This window comes from Macrobrachium rosenbergii, chromosome 22 (genome assembly GCF_040412425.1).
Source record: "Macrobrachium rosenbergii isolate ZJJX-2024 chromosome 22, ASM4041242v1, whole genome shotgun sequence".
NCBI classification, from domain to species: domain Eukaryota; kingdom Metazoa; phylum Arthropoda; class Malacostraca; order Decapoda; family Palaemonidae; genus Macrobrachium; species Macrobrachium rosenbergii.
The window spans coordinates 2,764,675-2,779,953 of NC_089762.1; the positions used below are offsets into that span (position 1 = coordinate 2,764,675).

Sequence of the window (15,279 nt, forward strand, 5' to 3'; positions counted from 1 at the left end):
AACCAATGATTTATGAAAGCCTAAACTCTAGTAGCTTACATATACATATTCAGTACTATACTGTACTGGGAAGTACAAAACATGGAAAAAGGTAGGAGCTCATGGTTTCACATCCATACAGTACTGTTAAGTCTATTGTATAATGTACATCTATCTCTACAGACCTTGGTGTATACAGTAAAGTGTAGTGGCAAGGTAGGAGAAGAACGGTTTGAAGTTAACGGTTACCACTTTACATTCACAGTGTTTTTTCATCATATCTGGATATTTCCAATATCCAGAGGGGCTAAGGGTGCACAAATCCAGATGATCAAGGGACAAAGAGAAGTAGAGCTAATCTGGATCCTGCTGTGGAGACAGAAAGCCCTTCTGGTATAAAGAATGGACAAAAGAAAACTTAGCATTACCTGGGTCAAGTTCCCTGTCACTTTCATGCAGAACAGCCAAACTCAAAACAGAAATGTTGTAAGAACTGAAAAGATAATGTTGCATATTCTGAGCTCTGAAAAGATCTTTTGAACTTTGAAGGTGAGACCAAAAATGTCCAAGAATGGACCATCTCCATAGAGGAGGATCAAGCAGTTCCATGCCATTGGTCAAGAAAAAATGAACTTATGGTAATAAAGGCTTTCTGTTTTTGATGACCAAACACTTCCCAGGTAGACCCAACATAATAACCTAAAAGAAGTGCAACAAGTTATGCATCATTCATTCCACAGAAGAGCAATGCCTAGCAGGCACAGGTTCTGATTTCCCTCTTAAGTTCATTGGTAATCCCCCAGCTATAAGCTGGATTCAGCAAGTAAAAATGGTGTTACCTTAAGACCAGACATGCTGTTGTAAGCAAATAAATCTTCGTAAGGTCGAAAGGTCAAAGACACAAAGGACAGGACTGGAATACTGAGAAAAAGCACAGGTTCTTCCCCAGTGGGACACAACTGGGTACATGCAAAAGCAAATTTAATTCCAAGAAGAAACTGTCAAAGTCAGCCTGAAATGAGTCCTTGAAGTTAAAATTGGAACTTCGCTATAAGGAAACTAGATAGCTGTATTAACTAGTCATAAAGCCTTCCACCCACCTTTCGGTGTGGCTCCTTAATGAAAATCTGTGGAGCAACCATTAACCCAATGACACAAGGCAGCTGGAATTCTACTTCTACGCAAGAAGAAAAGGTCACTTCTTGTTATTAACATCCCTAAAACTGAAGTGCTGGGATTCAATGACTTGTAAGACAAAGCAGATTTGGGCAAGAATGAAGGTATTTTCTTCTTCTCAAGAGGAAGCAACAAGTCAAAGACAAAGCAGACTTGGGCAAGAATGAAGGCATTATTTTCTTCTCAAGAGGAAGCAAAGACTAATATACCTTTCAACATGGCAAAAAGATGACAGAAACTCCCACTAAACTACAGTATAAGATAAAAGGAATCACGCTTCCTCATGGATTACTGAGAACCAATACCCAAAACAGGAAGCAACTGACAAAATGATAACTGAGTTTCTGCACTGAGAGACTTTAAAAGTAATGAAGTCTTGAGGTGATAGGCTAGGACTAACATCAGTGACAAATGCCAAGGCAAGAAATTCTTAGTAAATCTTCCCTCCTGACAAATCAAAACACCAGAAAGAAATTCTCCAGGAGCTTTGAGAATTTAGATTTACAACCTGACAAAAATTCTCTCTTAATCTTGACTTGGACAAATAGCAGAGACAAGACCGGAAGGGGCAAAGTGAATATCAAAAAGATTCCTCCTCCTTATTAGTCAAAGGGTGTTATTGTGTGCTCACTAAAAAATGTTTATTCAGAAGAGGATTCTTCAAGAAATGATAATAGGCCTCATGACAAATGCACGACAACTTTTACCGAGCAGAGCAAGAGGAGGAAGATACTTCTCTCAAGATGGATTTGGACATGTGAGGTTCCTTGCACATCATAGATTCTCAGAAGTGCTAATGAGTGCAGCATGGAAGAGGATTAGGCCACTCAAAGAAGTTTGTTGGTTCTTCCAAAACAAGACTCTTGTTCTAAACAACAAGAGAGACTGGAAATGAAGAGGGCCTGAAAGGCTAGTATCTAAAAGTATGCGCTAGCCATGCACTTCCAAGCAAAGCAAGACCTGTCCCATGAGTGACAAGGACTTGTGTCTGCAGAGTTGTAACTTCACTCTTGTCAATGAAAACCTGGCAGTAGTGTGGCATGAGGCAGCGAGATGAGACTGTCTGAGAGGTAGACCATACCAAAACTACTAGCTAGCATCAAGGAGTGAGGCCAAGGGCAAGAGAGGAGTGGTCACTGATCATCGACTGATTTATACATTTTAGGCATACATGCCAAGCACTGGGGCAATACACCAACACATGAAATACACAACCAACACAGGCATTACGAAGACAACAAGCAATATTGGAAGGATGAAGAGCTGCTTGAAGCAGCAAACATAGCTGAAGAAGTGTGCAATTACTACTGTTGCTGTTGCTACAACTATTACAGATGCTCTTGCTAAAAAGCTAACACAAAGATTACAAGAGAAGGCTCATGAAAAATCAATTTTTCTCAAGTTGCTGCTGATGCTCTTCTTGTAAGAGGGACCAATTCTAAAATTGGTTAATATTGTGTCATTCCTTTTGACAGAATGAATTCCATTTTCCAACACTGAGCTCAATCTGCTTTATTTCAATATTACGTTCATTATTCCATATATTCTGCAATTTATTATAATGGGCTTTAGAGATGTTATATAATCACTGATGGGAATATCTACGTGTGATGATGGGCATAGCAGTTGCAGCTTTGGCCGTTGTGCTGGCTTTTTCATTTTCTTTAATGCCTGTGTGGCCAGGAATCCATCACATTTCTACCGTCTTCATATCCAGTATTCGATACTGTAATTTGTGAATTCTTAAATGTAATATACTGTGCAAAGGTACTTTTTGGATAATAGTTTTGATGGGTTTCTATAGCACTTCTAGGGCTGCTAAAACTTACAAGTTTCCGCAATGGCACATCTTCAATAACTAAGATACTGCTGGAGACTGATCAGCTGCAGAAAAAGGCTGGTGCAGATGCATGGCTGCTGCTGGCATTGGTGTTGCCCAAGCTTGGAGGCCAGTTGGATCATATATGGAAGAAAAAGCAAGCAGGATCTTAAGGCCAGACACAGGGGAAACGCCTGATCTAGGAATCCATGGGGACTCTTGAGGAAATCAGGTAGCAAATTTGGCAAGAGATAAGCAATGTCCTAAGAGAGAAAACTTGTCTCAGTGACCACACACACTGTCACTTGTCAATCAAATATGTTTTTAGTAAACTAATAAACATTTTAACAACTGTAATATATTAAGAAGAATCTCACTGAAAAACTATACATTTGCCATGAAACTGTATGGGAAATACTGTACACAATCCAATATGGAAGACTGGGAAGTGGAAACCCTGCTGTGGAAAAAAAGGGGGGGAATAAAAAAAATTGTTGCTAGTTTTCCTGATGGGAGTTGGCAGAAACTGTACAAGAGTGTGGATGGATTTAATTTCACTTCTAACCCCTTACACACAAACTAACCCCGAGGGACACTGCACACATGAGCTAGCTACTATGCCTAGTGTCTTTTTACTTTACAGTGGATTATAGTGTCTATAAATTTACACAACGCATCACTATGGCAACATGAAGGCAATGAGTTTAAAATAAAACAAAAGCAAAAACATTTCAAGAAACAGAAGCTGATACAATTTGGCGTTGCTCATGAAAATGTTCTTAAAATCTCTCATAAAATATTGTATGTACCTTGACCAAGTATTAACAGTTTATAGCAGTATTCTGGTTAACAAAATCACTGACAAAATATCACAACAAACATGATACTTATCATAACCAAATTAATGACAATGTGTTTATTGACATGCTACTAAATTGTACTCGTAAGTACAAAAACTGAAAAATTAACAAAAATAAAATATTCCATTACAAAACATACAATAAGGAACCTTTAAAATTATACTTCACAGTAGTTTAACAAGACAACAAATTCATAAGGTTTGCCTGAAGGTTATGTTCTTACATTATCATCATCCGTATACTCTGGAGGTTGATTTACCAAACCACTGAGCCAAAACACTTAAGACTTTCATTGGGCTGGCTTTGCTTTTAATGACAAAATTTGAATGTTACTTAACACACTGCATTTCTTTAAAAAATTATAACTGGGAAATAAAAAAAAATTATAAAAATTTGAGACAAAACTTGTGTTTCCAGAACCAGACATTTGCTCTTGGTTTAAGTTTGGCCATTCTCTGAAGAGGAGATTGGGTCAAGTGGGATATTTACTAAATATTCAAGGGTCCAATGAGTGCAACTAATTTGGAGACAGGGTAGAATTACTACATGGCATTTTTTATTTGAAGACTATCATGAATAGGTTTAATGTTTTAATATATCACTACAGTATCAAGTCAGGACTTGTTAAAATTTGCCATTTGTTACACATAACTGGTCTTAGAGATGTTATGTCACTGACAAGAATGGCTTTTTTGATTTGGACACAACTGCTGCAGGTTTAGCTAATCTACTGGAATATCCAATCCATGAAATGGGCAGGATTCCAATTTATTTCAACATTAACAATAGCTCCAACATGCCCAAGGACCCCATAAGGGATAAAGGCCAGCAAGGAAAGAGAAACTGATAAGAATAAAGTTTAAAGAGAGAGAAAAAAAAGAATATTCATTCTTTACAACTCTCATGAATGCAAGCACCTACAATACATCGCAAAAGAAATTTCAAAGTATTCTCAAGGTTATTACTTTAGAAGTCCCTTGAATGGAATTATGTTGCTTTTTTAATACTTAATCTAACCTGTATTAACCCTATATTACCCAAGCATACTTCCCTTGGATCAAAAAATTATTGCTTTGGTTTTTAGACTTCTATGGACCAGACATATGATCATCATTTTTCTCACAATTTAATTCAGTTTTAACAATTAGACAATAGTGATGATTTCATCATATTGGTCAACATGGAAGGGAAATTTGTCAATCAATGTGCCAGAATTATTTCATATTTGGTCCACTGAAAGTATTAGTGTTCATTTTCTTACTAGGAGTGAATACAGTATTAGCATGACAAACGTAAGTACAACATTGTATGTGACAGCTTAAAATGAAAAATATAACTTATTCAGGAACAAAAGTCATCCACTTTTATAATACAAGAAAATTAATTTTCAGATCCTCTCATATGAGAGAGAGAGAGAGAGAGAGAGAGAGAGAGAGAGAGAGAGAGAGAGAGAGAGAGAGAGAGAGAGAGAGAGAGAGAGAGGGGACTTTTAGGCATGAAATTGAAAAGTTAAGTATATCTTAGTTTAACCAGACCACTGAGCTGATTAACAGCTCTCATAGGGCTGGCCCGAAGGATTAGACTTATTTTACGTGGCTAAGAACCAATTGGTTACCTAGCAATGGGACCTACAGCTTATTGTGGAATCTGAACCACATTGTGACGAGAAATGAATTTCTATCACCAGAAATAAATTCCTCTAATTCTTCACTGGCTGGACGGAGACTCGAACACTGGGCCAACAGCGTGCTAACCAAGAGCTCTAGCCACCCCTCCAAAGAAGAACTGCATGAAATTGAAGGCAACAACTCTCTCATTTAGACATGTTAAAATTCCATTTGAGACGGGTAGGTCGCAGAACAAGCGAGGATAATGGGTGACACAGACAAAGATATTCTGAAGGTCAGTAGGAGATGCCATTTCTCCTGTGGATAGTGGTACTTTTGGCCTCGTAACCTCTTTGACATGTCATCCAAGCTTGACTGATAGTCATATCAATCATGTAAAAAATTAATCGATGATGTTTCTTTGATCCCACTGGGATTCTGCACAATGATAAAAGACAATTAGCCAGATCAACACCCCAGGTTTATATTGTAGAATTTTACTGTTTGGCTGTGGAATCTCCACAACTTTCTTCATACTTTTGTCATAATGGCGTGCAATATGAACTGATCAACTTTCAGCACAAGAGGGGAGCATCATTATCTGATGCTAACTTAAGCCTTAAAAGTCGACATGGCCTAACTGTCCCACAGCACCAGATTCCTTTTTCAGCCATATATTTCTGAAGTGAAACAGGGGTAAACCAACTATCAGAAATAGGTGATTATTATTGCTTTGTATTGTTTCATCCAAGTGCAAAATGATGTTTGGAGAGGCACTGAGTTCTGGAATACCTTCTGTATTCACAGATTGAATGGACCCTGTATAGGAATGAAATCATGAATAAGAACTCCACTGTCTGCAAGAACAAAGATCTTGAACCCCCCCCCCTTTTTGGGCTTCATAGGTATTGTTTCACAGCATGCCTACCTTTGAAAGGCACCATCTGCAGGTCCATGGAAATGTTTTGTTGCACTGGAAGGTTCCTGAAACTTCTTTGTTAAGTGATCTACCACTGGTAATGATAAAGAGCTTATGATAGTTTATCTCATCATCATTCTGCCTGATGTTTCGGTTTGATTTTTTAAGCTCCCATCTATTTCTGCACATGATCATAGCAGCGTAATCTCTACCTTCCAAACAAACACCCAAACCAGTGCAGACGTGTTTGAAGAGTTTGAATGATGGTGAAATGAGTAAATAATCTTATTCATTATTCAAGTTCCTCCATAGATAGATACAGCAGGTTTATATTTTTCTGTGAAGCAAAGAGATTCAACTGATGGACTACATCTAAGAATTCTGAAGTGAAAAGCTTCTTGAAACACAACACTGGCTTTCCTAAACAAACATCAGAGAAATTACTCTTTGAGGCATTCTAAAACACATACAAACTTTTCACCAAAATTGATGACATGTCTCGGGCAATTACCCAAACTCGTCATCTCCCAGGTCCTGTCCTTCATCAGAAGATTCACCACTCAGTACAGTCTTTCTCAACTGGCACTACTCCTGTATTTTGTTTGAAAAGCAGCCTGCTTCTAACTCTTGCATAAAAGCAAAAATAACCAAGCTAAATAGAAAAAAGACTTTAGGTATAATCATTTCAGTCTGCCATAGCATGTTCATAAAGAAAACACATGGCAAGTCATGATTTACTACTATAATTCCTCATACATGCTCAATATCACAAGGTACAAGTGAAGGGCATGTACAGTATTATACACAAGCAGTATAAAGTCAGTGCCCATGTGACAGACATGACAAAAACATATATTTGCTCAAAGATCATATATTTCAACAAAAACTCAGGAGACCGATGGAGTTTCATGATCTACAGGTATTCTTTTATCAATAGTAAATTTACGAGACATGACATGACGTAAGTGACACTTCATCCATGGCCTACAAAAGATGGGAGTAAACACACAGCATCAGTCACATGTATTTTTCAAAATTTAACTGAGCATAGCATCCTTTATTCTAAACCAATTAGCTTTCAGTTTTTTTTTTTTGATAAAGGGATACTGTACTAGATGAATTCGTCATGCCTGACATAAAGAAGGGCGATGCAACCTGCCCTATTGAGAGCCAATGGAAAGTTGGGCCATAAAGGGTTAAAATACCAGATCTTTGCAGCTAAATGAGTTACATTTAAGGAAAAACCTGTTTAAAAAATGAAAATATATAAAATTTTTCTTTTTTTTTTTTTTTGCAAATTTCAAGCAACTCTAATGAAGCAACACGTTAAGTAAAATGGAATTCATGGAACCTGAAAGTGAATATACAATTTCTCATTTATTCACTTGAAATAATAATGAGTACTTGTATTTCTTACCTAATTACATGGGCTAGACCTAGTTATTTCAACAATGTTCACTGCACTACAAGACAGAGCAAATTTAACCAGTAGCTTCAAAACTTGTAAATCTTGAAGGTAGATGATCACAGGAAACCATATATTAACCTGCAATGAGAAAAATGGCAAGCATAAATTTAATGTTGTAATTTGGACAGTTTCATATAACAATGCGGTGCAATTAGTAAAACATAAGCTCTTTTAAAAGTACAGTAGAGTAACTTGGTTTTTTCCCCTAATCATACAAACCAGAGCCTTTTATAAAGGAGTAAAGTATTCCTCATTGCAAACCGGGGTGGTTGTTGGAATTGGAATATAAAATTTAGGCCAAAGGCCTGGGACCTATGAGGTCATTCAGCACTGAAAGTAATGTTGAAACAATTGTCAGGAGAGGAAGGAGAGTAAAAGGGAGAAAGAGAATATGAAAGGAGGTATTGTAAAAGGAAAGACAGGGGTTGCAGCTGGGGCCGAAGGGATGCTGCAAAGAATACTAGGTAATGCCTACAGTGTACTGCATAAGGTTTTCAGATTGCTGAATAACCATCACTCACCTTCCGTCAACAGCTACTTTTCCTTCAGCCCTAAGGACAATGCTGGGTGGCTAAGGTGGTTTAAGTTATAAAAGGTTCTGGTTTGCATATACTGTATAGGAAAAATACAAATTACTCTAAAAACCTGACTGTTTCAACAAATACAAACTACAGGCAGTCCCCGGGTTACATCAGCCTCGGCTTACGTCATGTCGTTCCGAGCTTATGGTGCTTTTCAAATGTGTCCTTGGATGCTCTGAGGTTACGTCGTTTCAGTCTTATGGCATGCTGAAGCGACAGAAGAATATTTGTACATTTTTGGAGGAAATTCTACAAGATCATGGGTGCACACCTCACCAGAAGCAAGGTAAATCAACTGGGATGAGTCAGTAAGTCCTGAGAAGTCTCCCTGGGAGGAGGCAGCCACTCCCAGTGAAGGAGCTTCTCCAGTCTAGTACGAAGAATGCCTCCAGTGCACAAGACGAGAGGGAGGATAGCTGAAGGAAGACTTCCCCTGCTCTCTCTTCTCTGAGAGCTGCCGTCCAGATCGCTGAGAGCCTTCCCAGCAGAAGATGAAAGAACCATCTTTTGGTAACCTGGAGGAGTCGGAAGAGTCGGAAGGCTTGTCACTGAAGCCAGGGAGGCCGGGGCCAGAGGCGAGAAGAATCCCGGAAAGGCTCTGCAGCAAGTACATCAATAAAGCTGCACAAGCTGTCAAAGGGGAGCCCTGATCCACTTCACTAATTTCACCTTCATCCTCTGACGAAACGGGATACAGCATTAGCAAATCTTGAGGGGCCTGGGATAAAGAAGGCGGCTCTCTCTTGAGCAAATTTAAGATGTCCGCCAGCTGATGCTGAATGGGAGCTTGCGATGGGTTTGGCATGTCCGCAGAAGGTGCTGGGATAGCTGTTGTCTGGTGTTTGGCATCAGGTGCCAGACACGTCTGGAAAAGTGCCGAGTGTTCCAAAGAAGGCAAAGTCCATCCATGAGCTGAAGTCTTGTGTGATGGCGGGCACTCAGGTGTAACTGGAGGAACTGGCACTAACGAGCTACCAAGCATTCAGGCGTTCCTGGGAGGTCGGTTGCTCTTGGGAGCTCAGGTGCTACTGGGCCCTCATGAGATGACAAGGAGCATCTCGAAGCAGACGAACGCTTGGCTCACACACAGGATGCACTGGAGAAAAGCGTTCTGGGGGATCCCAGGAACTAAAAGAAGGCTGCTGCAGGGGCTCCCTAAATTTCTTTTAAGGCACTGAAGGGGAGCAGACCGTGTCCACTGCGGGCCTTTTCAGTGGCCGCGATTCTGTTTGGATGCCCTTCCAACAGCTATTCTTTGCTGCAACCTGGGAAGTTGCAACAGGTCCGACTGCGGCAACGACTGCCAATGGGCAGGACCCCACCGACCTCCCTTGGGCCTCCGCTGTGACTGTTCCCAGGTGTAGGGGAGTACGCCAGTGACCTTTGCCTAGGAGTGTAGGCGGAACGAGCAGCCGCCATCTCCACTAACACTAAGACTTTTTTCCATGTTGTCCATAAGGACATGCGCTGAAGCACCCAACTGGGTCACAGTATCCACAATTAATCCCATTTTGACATTAAAAATTATGTATGAGTTTCGACTTGAGGCTGGCAAGGGGGTCGGGTTTGGAAGCTAGAGCGCTGGGTAAAGGAGTAGGATGAATAGTCGGACAATTGGGAACAGGTGACACAGCGGGAGCAGGCAAAGGTAAAGTAGGAATATCATCATCAACAGAACTAATGTCTTGCTATCTACTGTCTTTTTCGGCTCTAGCAGCTGCCTTACGTTTCCTGTCTCTTGACTAATTTCGCTAAATGAGACCCAAAAAATTTTCTAGCACCCCACTCTGAACATTCATCACAATCACCTGAACTCTCTTGTCCCCACATACATTCTATGCACATAGAGAGAGTCATATTTCTCTTTTAACAATTGCACAAAGCAGCTAGCAGCACTTGAGTCAGACATACTAGGCTAAGTCTCAGAAGTCAACAATCAAGTTATAATGTAAGTCAAAGAAGAAAATCTAAACTGCAAATCAATGGAAAGAGAACCTAACAAATACAAAATAAGCTACCAGTACTTCACCCAAAGAAAAATCTCAAAAGGAAAAGTGATGAAAGCCAAACAGCAGAAAAACAACTGAACCTCGCAGTTGAAGTCATTCCTCTCTTACCTCGAAAGTGGGTGGTGGCTAGTTACCTACACCGACTAACGTGAAATTCAAAATTTTTGAGCTGCTGGTGAGTGAAACTATAAGCAATGTAAATACTTGGGAAGTTACATATATAAATTTAAATTTTTCTGGACTCATGTATCCAATAGGTAACAAAATCTGATGTTGAAGTCCATTTAAATGAAATGCCATTGTACACTAACAATCTGATCAATTATGAGTACAAAATTTTCTTAAACCTGATATACTCTATCTAGAATAAGCCAGCCTTGTGCTGGCATGGGCCTTTGTTCTTCAGCAGCCCATAAAAACATATATTAAAATCTAAAAAACCACTTTGTTTCATAACTGTAGCAATACATACAATTAAAAAACCACAAGTTCCTTGGCTATACCTGTTTCAATCAACCCTCCTTGTATATATACCCATCAATCTAACTCAAGGTCCTAGTAAAAATCACTTAACAATAGGTACAAATGCTTTTAAAGCATGAAAAGCAATATCAGACCTTGTGATACCCTTCTTGTGATACCCTCTTACACTACATCAACCTCAACTCTGGTTTACTTACATTTACCTAAATTTTGCCTAACATGTCTGGTGTTCAAGAAAATATTTCAGCATCATGCTCAAAATTCTGTCTGAACAATTCCAATCATCACTTACCAAGAATTTTGATCACCAGTGCTATATGATTTACTTCCAAGGCAAACTGATGTGGTAACTTATTAACAACCCATACACTATAACACTCAGGTTATGCATATTTTACCAGTGAATGTCCCAGTTTATGTTTTCATCTTTTTCAAAATAATAACACTGTTTCTTCTCCACTCAGCTAAACTACCAAGCCATTAAGTCTTACCTCAAAGAATTCTAATTTTATAGTACTAGGTTAATACTAAAGTTACTTTGGGTCCACTAAACACCAATGATCATGGTTTGCACATTACACACTGCATTTAACAAGCCCTTCCCTCCTCACCCACACCACAATCAGACTCTTAGGCTATGTCATTTCATCTGTCTTCACAGGATACTTTGGTCCTGATAAATACAAACTGAAAATGGTAAAACTGAAGGCTATCACTGTGGCCTGGTTCATTAAGTCGCAGACCAGAGTAATTACCATCTTTTGTTTATGTTTATGATAGTTATGATCTTACGTTTTGTTTTTAAGTTCATCCCCAAGGGGTTGTTACTGAACATGGCAGCCATTTGGCAAATGAACTCATAGTTACTGAATCAAAGGGGTGCGGTAGTAGTCTTCAGTTTTTACCCTAAAGACAAAATTTTATACCTAAATCTTGACCTGCTTTCTAGTCCTATGGTAAATGTAAAGATGCTGCCACACGAAGGTATCAGCAATATAATTTTTTAGCTAAACAATATAGACAAGGGTGTAGATGATGGAGTCAAGATGAGATAATCTGAGAAATCTACCTAGACAATAAAAAATTCAGTCTTTTGTTTGTGTTTACATTCATCCCCAAGGGGCTGGTTCTAAATATGGGAAAAACTCCAAAGGATGCCTTCAGGAAGAGTGCAAAAACAATGGGCAGTAAGTAGCCCATTATTTTGGTAAATTTCTCAAATTAGGCTATCTCACCTAGGCTATATTGCATTATATAGGCCTACACCCTTTTCTATATTATCTAGTCAAGAATGGAATGGAAGGTAAAATTTAGGCCAAGGCCAAGCACTGTGACCTAAGAGGCCATTCAGCCCTGCAAGGGAAGTGAGAGTAAAAAGGTTTTGAAGGTGTAACAGGAGGAACATTTCACAGTTGTACTATGAACAATTGTTATTAGATGGTGGAAAGTAAGATGGAAAAGAGAATACGAATTGAGGTATAAGCTTGTAAAAAGGAATGAAAGGGGTTGCAGCTAGGGTCCTAAGGGACACTGCAAAGAACCGTGAGTAATGCCTACAGTGCACTGCATGAGGTGCACTGGCGGCACTAACCCCCTTTGGGATCTTCAGTTATGGGGTTAGGCGACGCTATAGCAATTGCAAGAAGATACCTTCAAGCGGCAGTCTCATTTACCTAATCTTAATATTATCTCTGAGATTCCTGCAAAGAAATTAACACCGATCTTGCATCACAATTGCTGTACCTGACATAAATAAAGTAGCCTAACCTTACTACTGGAATATGTTCATGATTAGGGTAGGAGGCCGGCCAGAATTTTATAAGTTGCCAGTAAAACTGGATCCAGTGAGCCATTTTTGCATGAAACCCAAAATGCTAGGAAATGATGGGGAACTAAAGGAACCAGTGATTCTAAGCTGTAGTTCCGCAGTGAGCTAGTCTATGGCAATTGACGTTTTCCTATGTTATTTAACTTGCTTTACAAGAATTTAAATTAATATTTTGTCGGCCGGCTGTAACTAAACCGTAATTGACCTTTGAAGACTGCACAATACCGACGGGATAGATCTAAGCTGGCATTCCGTGGCGAGTCCCCACCCCTCCATAGCTAATACGGCAAAATTGTAATGGTAGATCTAAGTACTGTAGTAGCTCCGCGGCGGCGATTTCCTTCTAACTTGACTTTTTTCTACAGTTTTTTGGTTGTTAATTATGGATTTACCTTCAATTTTTGTCACATCCAACAAGGGGTTTCCATACGCGATCTTCACAAGACAGAGCACGGGTATGTCTGTTTGGAACGGTTCATATCCCATCTGGCAAGTGCAATAACTTTTTAACGTATGGGTACCATACCCCCCGGGCCAGTACTAAACACAGCGAAGGAACATTCCATTTGGCGGACAACAAACAAATGCACCACCAGTATCAGAGGCCCTAAAAATGTAGGAAAAACCAGTTTTCAAGGTAAAAACAGGCGTGGAGCTAATACTTACAATTACCATTATAACTAGTAAACACCCCTAAAAATACCAACCTAATGTACCCTAGGGGTGTTTGCTGGTTACAATTTTGCTGCATTAGCTATGGAGGGGGGTAAGGGCTCACCGCGGAATGCAGCCTTAGATCTACCCCGTCCTTGTTACTCCTTGGGCGTGTGGATTCCGTTCTCAGGTAGCACTCTGCTGGCCGCGAGTTCGAATCTCCGAGCGGCCAACGAAGAATAAGAGGAATTTATTTCTGGTGACAGAAATTCATTTCTCGCTATAATGTGGTTTGGATTCCACAATAAGCTGTAGGTCCCATTGCTAGGTAACCAACTGGTTCTTAGCCACGTAAAATAAATCAAATCCTTCGGGCCAGCCCTCTCTAGGAGAGCTGTTGGTATTATTCTACTTATGGACATTAATTGCTTTCAACATAAAATATAGGTTTTCTGTTGTATTATGATGTGATTTGAATGATTTTGAGGTTTATTTCCATCGCAAATGAATACTTATCCTTCCCGGCAAATGATATATTGTATACAAAATTAATAAAATTACGACTTGTCAGAATACTGCACTTTTCTCCATAGCTAATACGGCAAAACTGTGTTTACTGATTACAGTTTTGCCGTATTAGCTATGGAGAGGGGGGGCAGTATTCTGACAAGTCGTAATTTTATTAATTTTGTATATATCATTTGCCGGGAAGGATAAGTATTCATTTGCGATGGAAATAAACCTCAAAATCATTCAAATAACATCATAATACAACAGAAAAACCTATATATATTTTATGTTGAAAGCAATTAATGTCCATAAGTAAAATAATACCGAGCTGTTAATCAGCTCAGTGGTCTGGTTAAACTAAGGTATACTTAACTGTTTCTACACCGTCGTGTAGTCTTCAAAGGTCAATTGCAGTTTAGTTACAGCCGGCCGACAAAATATTACTTTAAATTCTTGTAAAGCAAGTAAAATAAAATAGGAAATCATCAATTGCCATAGTCTTGCTCAACCACAGAACTACGGCTTAGAATTACCAAGGAACCTAAAAACACCAACCTAACGTGACCTAGGGGTGTTTACTGGTTACGATTTTGCTGTCAGGCTATAAGGTTGTAGTTTGATTAATTCTTTATTTATCATTTGCATATAGTGTTTCTGGGGTTCAAAATAATGAGAATGAAGAGATCTTTTCAAAAATGTAGGTTACAATCTCATTTCGTGTATTGGCAACTTATAAAATAATACCAAAGGTCTACGAACCTCTGCTTTGGGACCTTAGACTACAACCAATAGCCTAGACTACCCATAACTACTCTAAACTTTCACGGGAGATCAACCTGACGGCACCAGGAGCCACATGGCGAATGATACCTTTGGAAGCCTAGTCTAGGCTACACTTTCCAGTGTTTACGCCCCCTTTTCATCATGTTACGTTTAATTGCAGCTTTAACCTAACAACCTACGTGTTAATGAACCTGGTCGAGACTTACTTTAAGTATAATGTGGAAGAAAAGCCAATCAAACAACTAATTATCACACACTAAACTCGGGACTCAAAACAAAGTCACTGATATGGGAGAGAAACTCAAGTCAGTAGTCACGTGATCCAGGATTCCAGGTTCCAATACTCGTGCTGACAGCTTTGAATACTATTTCGGACAATTTCTTGATATTTTTTTGTGCATTTTAGTAATACTATTGAAATACGTGACGGCACGTAAATATAAATATAACTGATATTATTTGTCATTATTTCTAAGTCATAACCTATTATTATTTTATGTATATAGTTCCATAGAACGAGACTTAACGGAACACCATCTTCCCGCGGAAGATGATGTAAGAAAACAAAATAACACATATAACAAATGATGCAGCGACCTTGGA

At 39.1% G+C, this 15,279-nt stretch overlaps 1 long non-coding RNA gene across 1 annotated transcript; it reads right to left on the bottom strand.

Moving 5' to 3' along the window:
• Positions 1 to 7,087: 7,087 nt before the first annotated feature.
• Positions 7,088 to 15,015, bottom strand: LOC136850538 (uncharacterized). The gene is made up of 3 exons (XR_010856641.1): positions 14,883 to 15,015; positions 7,778 to 7,906; positions 7,088 to 7,344 (listed from the first exon to the last, which is right to left on the bottom strand). It is a non-coding gene; the product is annotated as an uncharacterized lncRNA (long non-coding RNA).
• Between the last annotated feature and the right edge of the window lie 264 nt (positions 15,016 to 15,279).